The sequence below is a fragment of the Perna viridis genome, chromosome 6 (assembly GCF_037379345.1).
Source record: "Perna viridis isolate PV_CMFRI_1.1 ecotype Kerala chromosome 6, ASM3737934v1, whole genome shotgun sequence".
NCBI lineage: Eukaryota > Metazoa > Mollusca > Bivalvia > Mytilida > Mytilidae > Perna > Perna viridis.
Window position 1 is genome coordinate 12,621,646 of NC_142450.1, and position 12,694 is coordinate 12,634,339.

Sequence of the window (12,694 nt, forward strand, 5' to 3'; positions counted from 1 at the left end):
TAAATGCTTAACATTGTTTAATGAGTTTCTTGCTTTTCCAAAAGAGGCAATAACATTCATATATTTCGAAAGCAATAAATTCAAAAGTAGGACGCAGTCACCCCAAACTGTTTTATTTTAAATGTTAGTCTCTCTATGAATCAGGACGCGTACGGAACTTGGTATGAAAACCCAATACTTTGACAATGTAAGTTGATTATTTTTACCATCATAGTCGAGTAATTAGGACAATAATGTTCTTCGTATGCAAAAGTGAGATATATTTTTATTAACATTCATTACACATGGACTTTACAAGGGCAGACAATTCTGTTAAAAAATATCAATGTCAACACTCAAATGGACAATTTCCAAACACATTTAGTGATGCAGAAGTAAAACACTGGTTACCTACAATAGAAACTACATTGAGTGTAAAAATAGTTAGTTCAGTGGCAATTTGACTTGTTTAAAATTTTAACTGTCAAGCCTGATTCTTACAATGATCTGAACTAAAGGTATCTTTATTTGTAATCGTAATGCAATTTATTGTACATGTATATATAACAGTTGAAATTTGAAAAGAGAGTTTTGATGTTCTATTTCTTCCGGTAAAACACTCGACTCTAACAAGGTTTTCAAAACATCTGGCTTGATAAACTCAAATTGATTTGTTTAGTAATACAAGGACACTTTAAAATACCGTATAAAGTTATCCAACATATAAGTGTTTATGTCAACCTCCGTCCAGTAAGACGAAGGCGTATTGAGATTAAACTTATAAATTCTTAAGGAGTTAGACCATGGGTAAGGGACATAACTCTTGAAATCAGTGATATATTTGTATCATATTCAATTTCACAAAAGCCTATCAATATTTCATTTGAAACAGAATGAAATCAAACTATGTTACTTTCATGCTTACATGAGATTGATGTCAAATACTGAATACAAACGTTCCAATGATTTTAAGAGTTGTGTCCTCCTGATTCTATCTTAATTTTGTACTGAAATTGTAAAAAAAAATTATAAACATATTAAACAGCAAGTAAATCCAAAACATGAAACATTTACAGTGAATATAAATAAATCATTCAACATGATATAAGCTTGGTGTAGAAAGGGTTTAAATTCCCTCTTCAACAAGAAAGTACATGCAATAGATATTCTAAGGTAACGAATGGGAAGAGAGTGGGTTGATAAAAAAATATACCGTGTAAAATGTAAGATATGTATTGATCTACACTTTTACATTAAGTTCGAGTGGTCAAAAAAGGTATTCATAACTGAGCAATCACTAAGGAAAAATTGTAAAACGATGCTCGTAACCGGAGACTCAAAGAAACGTACGGGAATCGTATTATAACATCAATAGACACAAACACACACACACACACATATATAGAAAGATCTGAAAAATATCCAACGATGTTAGAACTGTCAAATTTGCGATGCAAATTTTTGGTCGTTCCCTCCGCGGGACTCGAACTCGTACCGCTGTGACATCTATGGCAACACCGCCTGCACAAAGTCCAGCGCCCTAGACCACTCGGCCAGCTAGGCTATATATATATACGTTTCAGATTGTGAGGACTCTGGTCGCTTAAATGGTCTATCGTATCGAATTGATACAGGGAAAACAACCTAAGCACAGAAGGGTCTGAAAAATTTCCAACGATGTAAGATCTGTTGAATTTGCGAAAAAAAATTTTGGTCGTTCCCTCTGTGGTACCCGAACTCGTACCGCTGTGACATCTATGGCATCACCGCCTGCACTAAGTTCAGCGCCCTTGAACACTCGGCCAGGTAGGCAATATGAAAATGTAGCTTTCGCTGCCCGGATCATTCCTCCTTGTAGAATTGATCTGAGGTTGTAACTTAGAACACGATGTATGGTAACACAGCTCTAGGTGTTGTTATGTAGGATCAAATTAACTAAATATGTCATAACAAATCAATATTATACATACGTGTCAGACTGTGACGACTCTATTCGCTGGATGAGCTGTTTCGTACTATCATGAATTTAAAAAGAAAATAGTGTAGGTTTCCAAGACAAAAAAACTTACTGATGTGGCTTGTATTCCGTAAATATAACACAGAGCAATTCTATTTTACATTAACACGAAAGGAATGTTCGGAATCTTTAGCCAGCTTTGTGCATAGCCCGAGTAACCTTTTTATGGATTGAAAATATCTTAATTAAATGTAAAGTTTACTTGCATGTAGAAAAGTTAAAAACATTATATACGTTGCAAAATACACATGTATACAAAACCAATTTCTCCACGTTTCTGACCTCATGTTAGGCTGATTTCGCAAACTTCAAAACTTCTTCTTAAAATCTACAGGAAAAACACTGCAATTATTATAAATGCAAAGCATAATTTACGAAACATTTTATTTGTTTGGTATTAAATAAAATCAACCCACTTTCATAGAAAGATGAAAAAATAAACGAGCCATTCTTTATAAGACAGTACAAAAAAAAACAATGAAGTCCACATTGCTAGCTTTTTATTTTCTTCACGTTTACGATTTTTCTCGTCAAATGCGATGTAAAGGGTTATCAGATCTAAACTCTACAAAAACTCTTAAATTCCATGCACATATATAAAACTATTATTAAGAGCACATGTTACAGATGTTGTCCAGCATTTATCTCCTGCTTTATATTTTCTGCAAAATACTCTAGCATAATTCTCCACGCATATATAGTCAAAATGGAGAATCTTTAACTAGATTAGCTGTAATGATTTGTTGTATGTCACCTGTTGAAAGGCGCAACAGCGGCAAATGTATAAGAAACGGTGTGTGTGTGTGTGTGTGTGTGTGTGTGTGTGTGTGTGTGTGACAGCGAGAGAGAGAGAGAGAGAGAGAAAGAGATCTCACATTTCCTTTCGTGTCTTCGTTCAGTTTTCCACGCATCAAATGAACTGCTCTGCTCTATGTTTGTGTATATGTTTATTTAAAATATAATTCTGTGATACTTGTATTGATTTTAAAGATAATAATCATGGATTTTTTTATAAAGGAGATACCATGTCATTCAGTACTAAGAATCTACTGAACATTTTGACATTGTTTGAAACGTTGAAGACAATAAATCGGTGCGATATTATTCTTCACAGAGCCAATTACAGATTCTAGTTACCCTGAAGGTTTAACCAATATTTTATGGAAATAACTTGATATGCAATTTCAGTGTAAATGATCTTGTTACATAAAGCCATCCTGAATAGTTAGAAATATATGAACCCTATTATTTTTGTGACTTAGTCATAGAAAACGGGAAATGTGCCAATTCTAGTTTTCGAAAGTTGCTAGCATTGTGTAAGAGGAAAGCCAATCAAGTGAACCGAAATCCCTTATATAGTGAGTCTCTAGAAGGTACTTCACACTTCATGGAAAAAGACCATAATATTTATGGTGTTTTTTAACAAACGCAAAATCGAGTTCACAATAATTTTTATTTCAACTGATTGATGTTCGATAAAAAGCATATGTGTCATTAAGTGAGAACAAAAGAAATGGTTTTGTCAACAGTTGTGGTCAGTTCAGCATTTTGTGAAAAAGAAATGATTTGCTTCACTACGTCAAATGCACAGTTCTGATAATTCTGCACGATTTTTATAAAACCTTAACATACCAATTATAAAATCAAGGGTTCTTGGAAGTAAAATCGGTTGCTCATCTCAACAATGAAAAAACAGAATAATGCCATGTCTAAACGAACAACAACGCAATAAGCTTTCCGTCACTTTGAAGTAGTGATTCTGTCAAGTAAACATATACGCGGGTATCAATTTTCGCCGTTTCAAAAAATGATCAGCGTTATATAGTGTAAAACAAATCAATTTCGCGTGTAGTATTTTTCGCGGTTATCTGTCCAGAGAGAAAATAGCGAAACAGTACGTTTACAGTTTACAAACGCCTGATAACAGTTTTCTTCATCGAATTTGTGCTTCCCGTTGCATCGAGGCGATGGAAGTGCAACGATTTACTGACGAAGTAAATTCAACAAATTCTACGGCCGACGTGGTATGATGTGGACTGCGATACCATATAAAGAAAGGTCTGCTTTGGTACAGTTTTCAGTGAATAGGATCTGAAATGGTTAAAGCCAACGACCCCCATCCTTTCTGAATGGCGTACTATCAAAATGCATAAACATACATTACTGTTACTAGATTGGGCTACCTTTGTTGTTTCAAGTTTATTTGCAACATACTCTTATAATAAGCACAATAAAATAATGAAATTATTACATCATATGGTAGTCACCAACCCAGTAGTCAAATTTGTCTGACCCTGAATTATATCAGAAGAGAAGTTACTCCTTGAAACACGTGAACAGCATATCAAAATTTGTAATGTATATTAATGGTATTTATTGTATTGCATAAACATTCGGTCGATGCCAGTACTGCTGGTGGACCTAAGGTCACCTAGAGTATTTACCAACCCAGTAGTCAGACTTGTCTGAACCTGAATTACATATCATTTTTATAAAATTTTGCAGTATTACATATTTCAAAGTACTAAAAACACTGACTCTTCCTTCCATCTATTGCACATGATAGAAGCTCTTGATGATGGATTCGGCTTCTCATTGTGATAGTTTGGGTTTTTGAGATCTTCTTGTATACAACTAAATTTTGAATATGTTCTTAAGAACAAACAATTTCACAACGAAATATAAACAACAATCGAAACAAATAAATAAAAAAGCGTTATCAGGCATATTGAGGTGGCCATTGTTCCCCAGATCAATAAATACTCAGTAATTCACGGTTTGCAGAAAACCTTAAAAAAGTATTTGGTATAAGCGTATGGAAGAACTAATTATACTTAGTGATCAGAATTATTTGAGAGTTGTATTTCTTCTTAAATAAAAATTTGAGAGAATCTCAAGGAATCTGTTTTCTCTATCATTCTATTTTAAGTTCAGTTTCCCGACGTATTTTTCCGATGTATAATTTGATTTGGATTTCAGTTTAAGGAAAAATAACACATTAATTCTATAAACGGACGTTTTTACAATGATTTAGATAAAAATCAAACACCTAAGAAGAAGTACATCAATCCAATATCAAACAAAGGCTATAGGATAAATTGAGTGATTCAAATCAGAACTGGAAAAAGTGCAAGGTTAGGGCATTACATAACGTTTGTACTTTTGTTACCACTACGATACACGATTCGCCTGTTAACGTACATAACTTCCTGGTTTTAAGGGGTTATTTGTGATTGAATCAACTACATAATTTCGATATTTTTATTCAAAGTTAAGACTTTGTTTAACTCCTACTCTTTGCACTATAATGTAGATTATTTACCTCTTTTTTGTATAACAAATTTTGTTGAATCAATCTCGTCTTAGAGTTTCCTGTGATTTTTAAAATTACATTCGTTAAAAGTATGAATAGTAAGCTGGTGGAATTAAAATGTTATTAAAATTTACATACTTTTGTTTTGTTTACCAGTAGTTAAACCGGCAGGAAGAATTTCTTTGCTTTTTAAATATACGATAAAATGTTTAAAACTATTGACAAGAGAAGTACGTGTGTACTTTTGAACAAAGAATAATTTCAAATGAATTTAAACAAAGTGTAATTGTCAAATCTTAGGGGTGGGTACGGTTTATTTGAAATTCGGCAATGAAATTTTGAACAAATATAGATATTGCGTAACATTTTGTAAAATGTGTTCTAATCTATGCTAACGAAACCTTTTCTACAGTAACACAGAAATAGACCAAGTATTGAATTTAAAATACTCACCTTCTATATTGGTACGTCTTGAGTCCCTCTCTAATTTAGAGCTATGTTCAAACCTTGACTCTTTAGATGTTACATCATAGATTTTAACGTTTTCTGTTTCTTTCTGGTTGATTTGTTTTTACTCCACACCACAAAGGGAGCGACGAAACCTGAAAAACAGGATGTAACCTTTAAGATACTTCGATTGAAATGATTTCTTTATTCTTCGGCTTTTCGTAAAGGTACAATTCCAAAACTTTTAAAAATATTGCATGATTTAACGAATAAACAAACAAAAACAATTTCATGTTAAGAAGATTATATTGCTTAAAAATAAAAACATAAATAACAAAACAATAAAACATGAACTAACCAAAATAATACATACAAAGCACAAAAGTAAATAAGCAACTCGGACTCCATTAAAAACTTGGAGCATGGACCAGGTTAAATTGTAAGGTAAGTGTACACGATAGTGGGAAGAAAAATTATGACACGTTCAACAAATCAGTTTTCATGGTGCAGATATATACACCATAACGATCCACGAATTCATGATAACGGCCATAAAACTTCTGTAGTTATGACTTCAGTCTTGTAGCAACATAACTCCAGAAGCCTAATTGTAAGAAGTCTAGTGCGACATAAAAGTCTGCGTAGTTACCGCAAGCTCTGGCATTACGTATGACTTGTGATATGAAAATTCAATACGCAGGTGCTTACGGGATGTTGCCACAGATGAAAGGAAAGTTGATAATACGGAATAAAAAAGTCATTGCGTTTTGTCGTATAGTTTGGTCAATAGTTTTCCTTTAACATCACTCTCTAAGTGTAGGTCAAGATATGGGGCTGTAGTATCTTTTATTTTAAGTTCTTTTGGGTCGGTGCGATGTATCAAAACCCAAAAACTAAGATTGTTCAACAATAATACGTCATCTATATAGCGGAAACTAAGATAAAGGGATCTAGCTAAACTTTGTTTCTTCTATTGGATCAAATCTGCTACAAAGTCAGTCTCAAAAGAGTGAAGAAATTGGTCAACAAGTAGAGGAGCACAATTTGTTTCCATTGGAATGGTGATCATTTGTTGGAAGAGTAATCAAGGGAACCGAGATTATAGCGGTAATCTAAAGAATGTAATCCAGACATGGAAAACAGGCATACACAACATAGAACATAAAGTAACTAAAATCATACATACAAAGTAACAAAAGCAAATGAGCAATTCGGACTTCACTAAAAACTGGGAGCATGGACCAGGTGCACCGGTAGGGTAAGCGTCCTCTGCTTTTCTAGAAACACTCGCCAAGTTGCTTATAAAAAGACAAGTCAGGGGTAGACAAACGAGGAAAGGAAAACTATGACCCGTTGAATCAGTTTTCATGGTGTAGATGGATACACTATAACGATCCACGAGTTCATGATGACGACCATAAAACTTCTGTAGTGATGACTTCAATCTTGTAACAACATAACCCTGTTCCATAAGCCTATTTGTTAGAGTTCTAGCGCGATACAAAAAGTTTGCGTAGTTTCGGCAAGCTCTGGCATAACGTATGAATTGTGATGTGAACCTCCATACGCAAAAATACTCTGAAAAATGCGTCCACCATACTGGACAAATATATTGTCGATAAAAAATCTCAGCATTTTAAAAACATCTTTGGTATATTTGAAAGATGATTTGGAATTATTGTTTTAGAAAGTATTAGAAATCTCTATCATGAACTAAATATTTGTATCTAGGTGTACCGTCATTATTGGAGTAACAACGATGTATTATGTTGTTGAATCGGAATTTTAACTGAATATAGGGAATAAAACTATAAAATTTTGCAAAATCATAGATTTTAATGCCGTGATAAACATATGCAATGATAATAATCTTGAACTCAATGTTTCCTGATGATCTTTTGATTTTTTTCAGAATCCACATTGAATTTAAAATACCACTTTTGGAGTAAAAAGACCCACTTTGAAAGCTGTGAGTATAGAAGTTACAAGTTTTGACAGAGGTTTGCAGGTATATTTTGCAGATCCAGCTATGTTTCGTTGTTTGTATGGATTCTAGTGGATTACGAATCATGTATATCGACAGTAGATCAGTCATCCTCTTTGGTAAAGTAACCAAAAGAGGATAGTACAGATTATGGATTTCCACTATTTCTTCTTTGGAGAGTGGTAGAGTATATGTCTTATTACTGGTATTAATTTCCACAGCTACCTCTGATAATAAACACTGGATATAATACGTTTTTCAGACAAAAGCAAATTTGTTCTGAGCTTTGCCCGCTGCTTCGATAACAGATTTGTTATGTATAGTAGACAATGTTTTTGCTACATTTGGGGTCTTCGAAAACTGATGAAGAATTGACACTCATTGACCTACTTAAAACCTTCATTAGTTTCGAAAATAAAGACCCACTCTCACAGATCAATGTCTTCTTGTTCTCGTTTTATTAATTTCCTTGCGTAGTCCTCCATGGCATCCATAAGAAGTTTAAAGTTGTAACTCCAATTTAATAAGTTTAATGGTTTAATATAAAGTGAAGACTACGTTCAATATAACAAAAACCTCGTATGCATGAATATGATTGTGAAATTATTACGATTAACTATGTTTACACTTTCAATTTGGAAACAAAAAAAATAGAAAAGTGTAATACGTTTGCATCATTTGTTGTAACCGAATTCAACTGTACAATTCTCGAATCGGAAATGCCGTGCAGCCGGTAATTTTTTCATGTGTCAAATTTCTCAATTTTGCTATAACTACGGGTATGAAATGTTTGAGGAATTATTTTTGAAATCATAAGTAAAATGTCCGGACCAAAACTTTGCGAGCTTTCATTATCGAGATTTCCCAAAATTCGCCCATTTACTGAACCTCTAGAAAATTTTCGCAAAACGGTAAAACAAGAAGAATGCAAGGAAGCCCTATATTATATATTTTGTGCATGTACTTATCATAAGTCATGTTGTTAGACTACAGAGTATATATCATACTGTTCCATTGTCGTTCTTCAACTAATTCAGAACTGCAAGAAAGTAGTGCAGGCATAAACGAGTTGATCATGTTGAACAGTTGTATTTAGAACAATTGTACTCTCTTTTGAAGATCATGTAAAAGACAAGAGAGCAGACACATGACAAATGCAAAATAACTGAACAAGCAAAATATCAAAAAGCAGATTTTTCAAGTCTGTTTATAAATGCTATTTTCAGAAGTTTTCTGACTTTCAAGTCACTTAAACATTTTGAAATGTCATTTTCATTTCACGTAGCATTTAGAAACTTTAAGATGCACTTTAGATTGCAAATACAGTGAAAAAAAAATAATATTCGTGGGTATTTTTTTTGTGGTATGTAACAAGTTCGTTTCTTAATTGAATTTTAGTTTCGTTAATTTGTGAAAAGCTAATTTTCCTGTTGGTAGTGTCACCGGGTTGATTTTCATGATTAACATTCATCATTCAATTATTCATTCATTCATTCATTCATTCAATACCTCTATCATATTAACGAATTCAACGGGACAATATGAAAAAAAAAACGGACTTTCATATATTGACGGACTGTATTTAGCGGTATATGCTTTCGCTCGCTGAGCTAATTGCCAGAGCGTCCGTACTTCGCTGGTAGATAATTCGAATCGGATATTATTCTTTGTCCGGTAGTAGGTCACATGTAGGGCGGAGGAGTAACATCGCCGTCTTTCAGGTGGTTATCTAAAAAATCCAATTTGTTAAATTCATTTTGATTTAAAAGTTTATGATTTTAGCGGTTATTTATAGAATGGATTTTAGTATACTGAGCCTAGAAAGTCTACATTCTGAATAGAAAGCTATAAACTTTGGAAATAATATATTTCTGTGATTCGAACATTTGCATAGTTCATAATTACTAAGTCAGTTTACTTTGCGGGAAATACTTTACAAAGATTATACATGTTACGAATTGTTCATATCATCTATTATGTATGATGATAATTTATTAATTTTGCTCGAATTTGTTTGCATTTCAGTATTGTAAATACTGTACCATAATATGTACTTTTAAAGTAGAATGATATATCCTTGGACGGTTCAATTTTTAGCAGTGGCCATATTTGTACATTACTGGACCCAAAACCATCATTTTCCCACTTCGACAGTAAGAAAAGAGAGAGAAAGAGGTAACATGACCAACATACAACGGGTCACATACCATTATCCTCTGATGCAAACAAAGGAGTATAAAACAAAATTTAGTAGAAAAATAAGCAAGTATTGTGTTTTGGCGTAATACATGTACCTACTCAATTTCCACATAACCCCAAATTTCAGAAAAGAATCGATGATTCATTGTTTGCAAGAGATGGTTTAACCCAATTTCTTGTGGTGATGCAAGAAAGAAAACAATTATAATTTAATCCGACGTATAAGTGTGTTAATACACAGTTGTCATTAAAATGTACCCCCTTTTACTTCATATCGATGTAATTATACATTTAACTACAATGCTTATGCAGATAAATCTGCTTATTTACGACCTTTTTGTGATATTGACTACAGAAGAGAGGTACTAGCATGCATAAAGCCTTAAATAGTTTTGGTAATCAGTCTACTATGTTTCACATACTCCACGCAGCGGCAGACGTTCATCACCTCTCTCACTAACCGCTGCAGACAGTCTTTTTGAAATTATCGGGGTTATTGAAATCATCGTCGTTTGACAATCGGAAAACGTCTCGTAAAATCAAGAAATATTAGCAAGATTCTTGCATCTTCTTAGAGGGCTGGCGTTTGCAGTGAATTTCGAACGTCAGACGCTGTTCGGAGCCTGTAAGTTTCATTAATTTTACCTTTAAGTTTTAGTCATCATTGGGTTGTGGTAAAAGGATCCGTTGTTTTCAGGTTTAATTACTTGTTTAATTTCTTACTGCTGATATGCTTGAACTGAGTATTACGGGTGTTAAAAGACATGTCAGCGAAACAATCTCAGCACATCGTTTTAACCTGGGTCTGTCTCCATAATTTAAAATGATCCACAATTTCGCAAAAATATGTTTCCACATTTTTCGCGATTTAATTTCGCGAACATTTGGCGCTCACGAAATAAGCGAAAATTGGTTTGCATTCTAGTACAAAATTATAAAACTACAACAATAAACGTATGTAGCTGGTTTTAAATGTTCAAATTTACATGCTATTATAGTTAAAAGACTATTTTGTCTTTTTTTCGAACAAATACATTAATTGGTGTACCTTTCCAATAAAAGCAAAATCTCATTTTGTAAAACTCATCGAAATCAATTTGGTGTTTAAATAATAATTAACTTATATTTTTTTGTAAAAAGCCTGTGTGAGAAAAATATAATATAGTATCAAGAAGCTAGAAATTGATGAAAAGGATACTGTTTGACTGCACTTTAAAGTGTCAATTGTTAATTGACAGTGTAAAGGTTAAATGCAATCTAATTTGTTCCAACTAAAAGTTTAACATCCACTTTGAAAAGCCGTGTACTTTTAAACAATGATTTTTAAATTAATTTAAGTACATGCGATTCATGCAAACCGAGAAGGCATTAAGTTGAGATTTTGTTCATACTTTATAAATGGTCAAAAGGTTACAGAAAGTGACAATTATTGTATGAATTTGTATCGATGTTTAAAACGAAAGACAATGGGACAAAACGGGTTTTTTGAATTCCATTAGTCATTTTTTCTACTGCAGATTAAATTACTTTTTTCCGTCATTTTTTTTCGCCACTGCTTAAATCGCCTTTATTGGTTTTTATTGATTCTTAAGGAGATAGGGCAAGGAACACAACTCTTACATATGATTAGAACATTTGTATTTACCATTTTACATCAATCTAATGTAAGCATCAAAGTAACTTGGGCTGATTTCATATTGTTTCAAAGGAAAGCTTGAAAGCCTTTGATTAAATTGAATATGATACAAACATATCTCTGATTAAAAAGTTTATTTCCTACCCTATGTTTACCTCCTTAAATCATGAATCGAAAACAATTAATGCATTTAGATTATAAGGAAGGTATTCACATTGACCCCCCCCCCCTTGCATGATTATTACACAAACCTATATTGACATTGACATACATTGTGTGAATTGTAGGTAAAGTCAAGATGAAAAACCAAAACTTTCTAAAAAGTGCATGTCCAGTGGTGCACAACGTAATAATTCGAATACTTTGATGAACTCTGGACAATTCATGTTCAGAATCCGCAACTTAATCTTCTGAATTTTAATACTTACCCTACTGATGCAAGTAGTAAAATTAAAGTTTTTTTTATCAGATTTTGTCTTGCTCATTTACTATGTTTCTATGTGCGTAATTTGTTTTAGGTTGTTTGTTTTGTTCTGTTTTGTTTCTCCTTTCATGTTGTTTCTTATGTGTGTCTATATTCTTTGTCTTATATTCATAGCTGGATAACGTCTTTTTTTCTTATTTCCGTTCGAATCCCTTGATTGTCTTCTCTTCTTTTTATCTGTACTATACATGAAGTCGTAAAAAACTATTTGGACACTTTGCTTAAAGAAAAGAAACGGTTTTCATGATTGCTTTCAAAGTTCCTTAATTCCTTAAATGCATTTAACCGATATTTGTTAGAAACTTTGTGGTCATTTTCAGTGTTGTAGTATTGCTCTGTTTATAATATTGATAACAAAAGAAATATAAAGGAGAGTAAAAAATTCAGATAATAGATAAAATAAAGAAATTCAGTGAACACACCATCGGCATATTCTTTAAATTTTGAGAAACATTTTCAATTTTGAACAGGTTTATTTCATTTGAATAAAGATACTATTTTACAGCGTAATAATTTCGTACAAATAAACGTTCATAAAAAATTAGGACACCATAGTCAGCCAATCAAAATCAACGAAACAATCAATACTGGAATTATATGTTAATACAATTAGATTGTTTGCTGTCTTCCAATAC

General features: G+C 32.8%; 1 long non-coding RNA gene across 2 annotated transcripts; it reads right to left on the reverse strand.

Annotated features, from left to right (window-relative positions):
• Nucleotides 1-261: 261 nt before the first annotated feature.
• On the reverse strand, nucleotides 262-6,194 carry LOC148613696 (uncharacterized). 2 transcript variants are annotated; one of them, XR_015923148.1, is made up of 4 exons: nucleotides 6,130-6,194; nucleotides 5,763-5,911; nucleotides 905-2,324; nucleotides 262-390 (listed from the first exon to the last, which is right to left on the reverse strand). It is a non-coding gene; the product is annotated as an uncharacterized LOC148613696 (long non-coding RNA). The 2 variants fall into 2 exon arrangements; XR_015923149.1 differs by having other exon boundaries at nucleotides 271-986.
• Nucleotides 6,195-12,694: the final 6,500 nt, after the last annotated feature.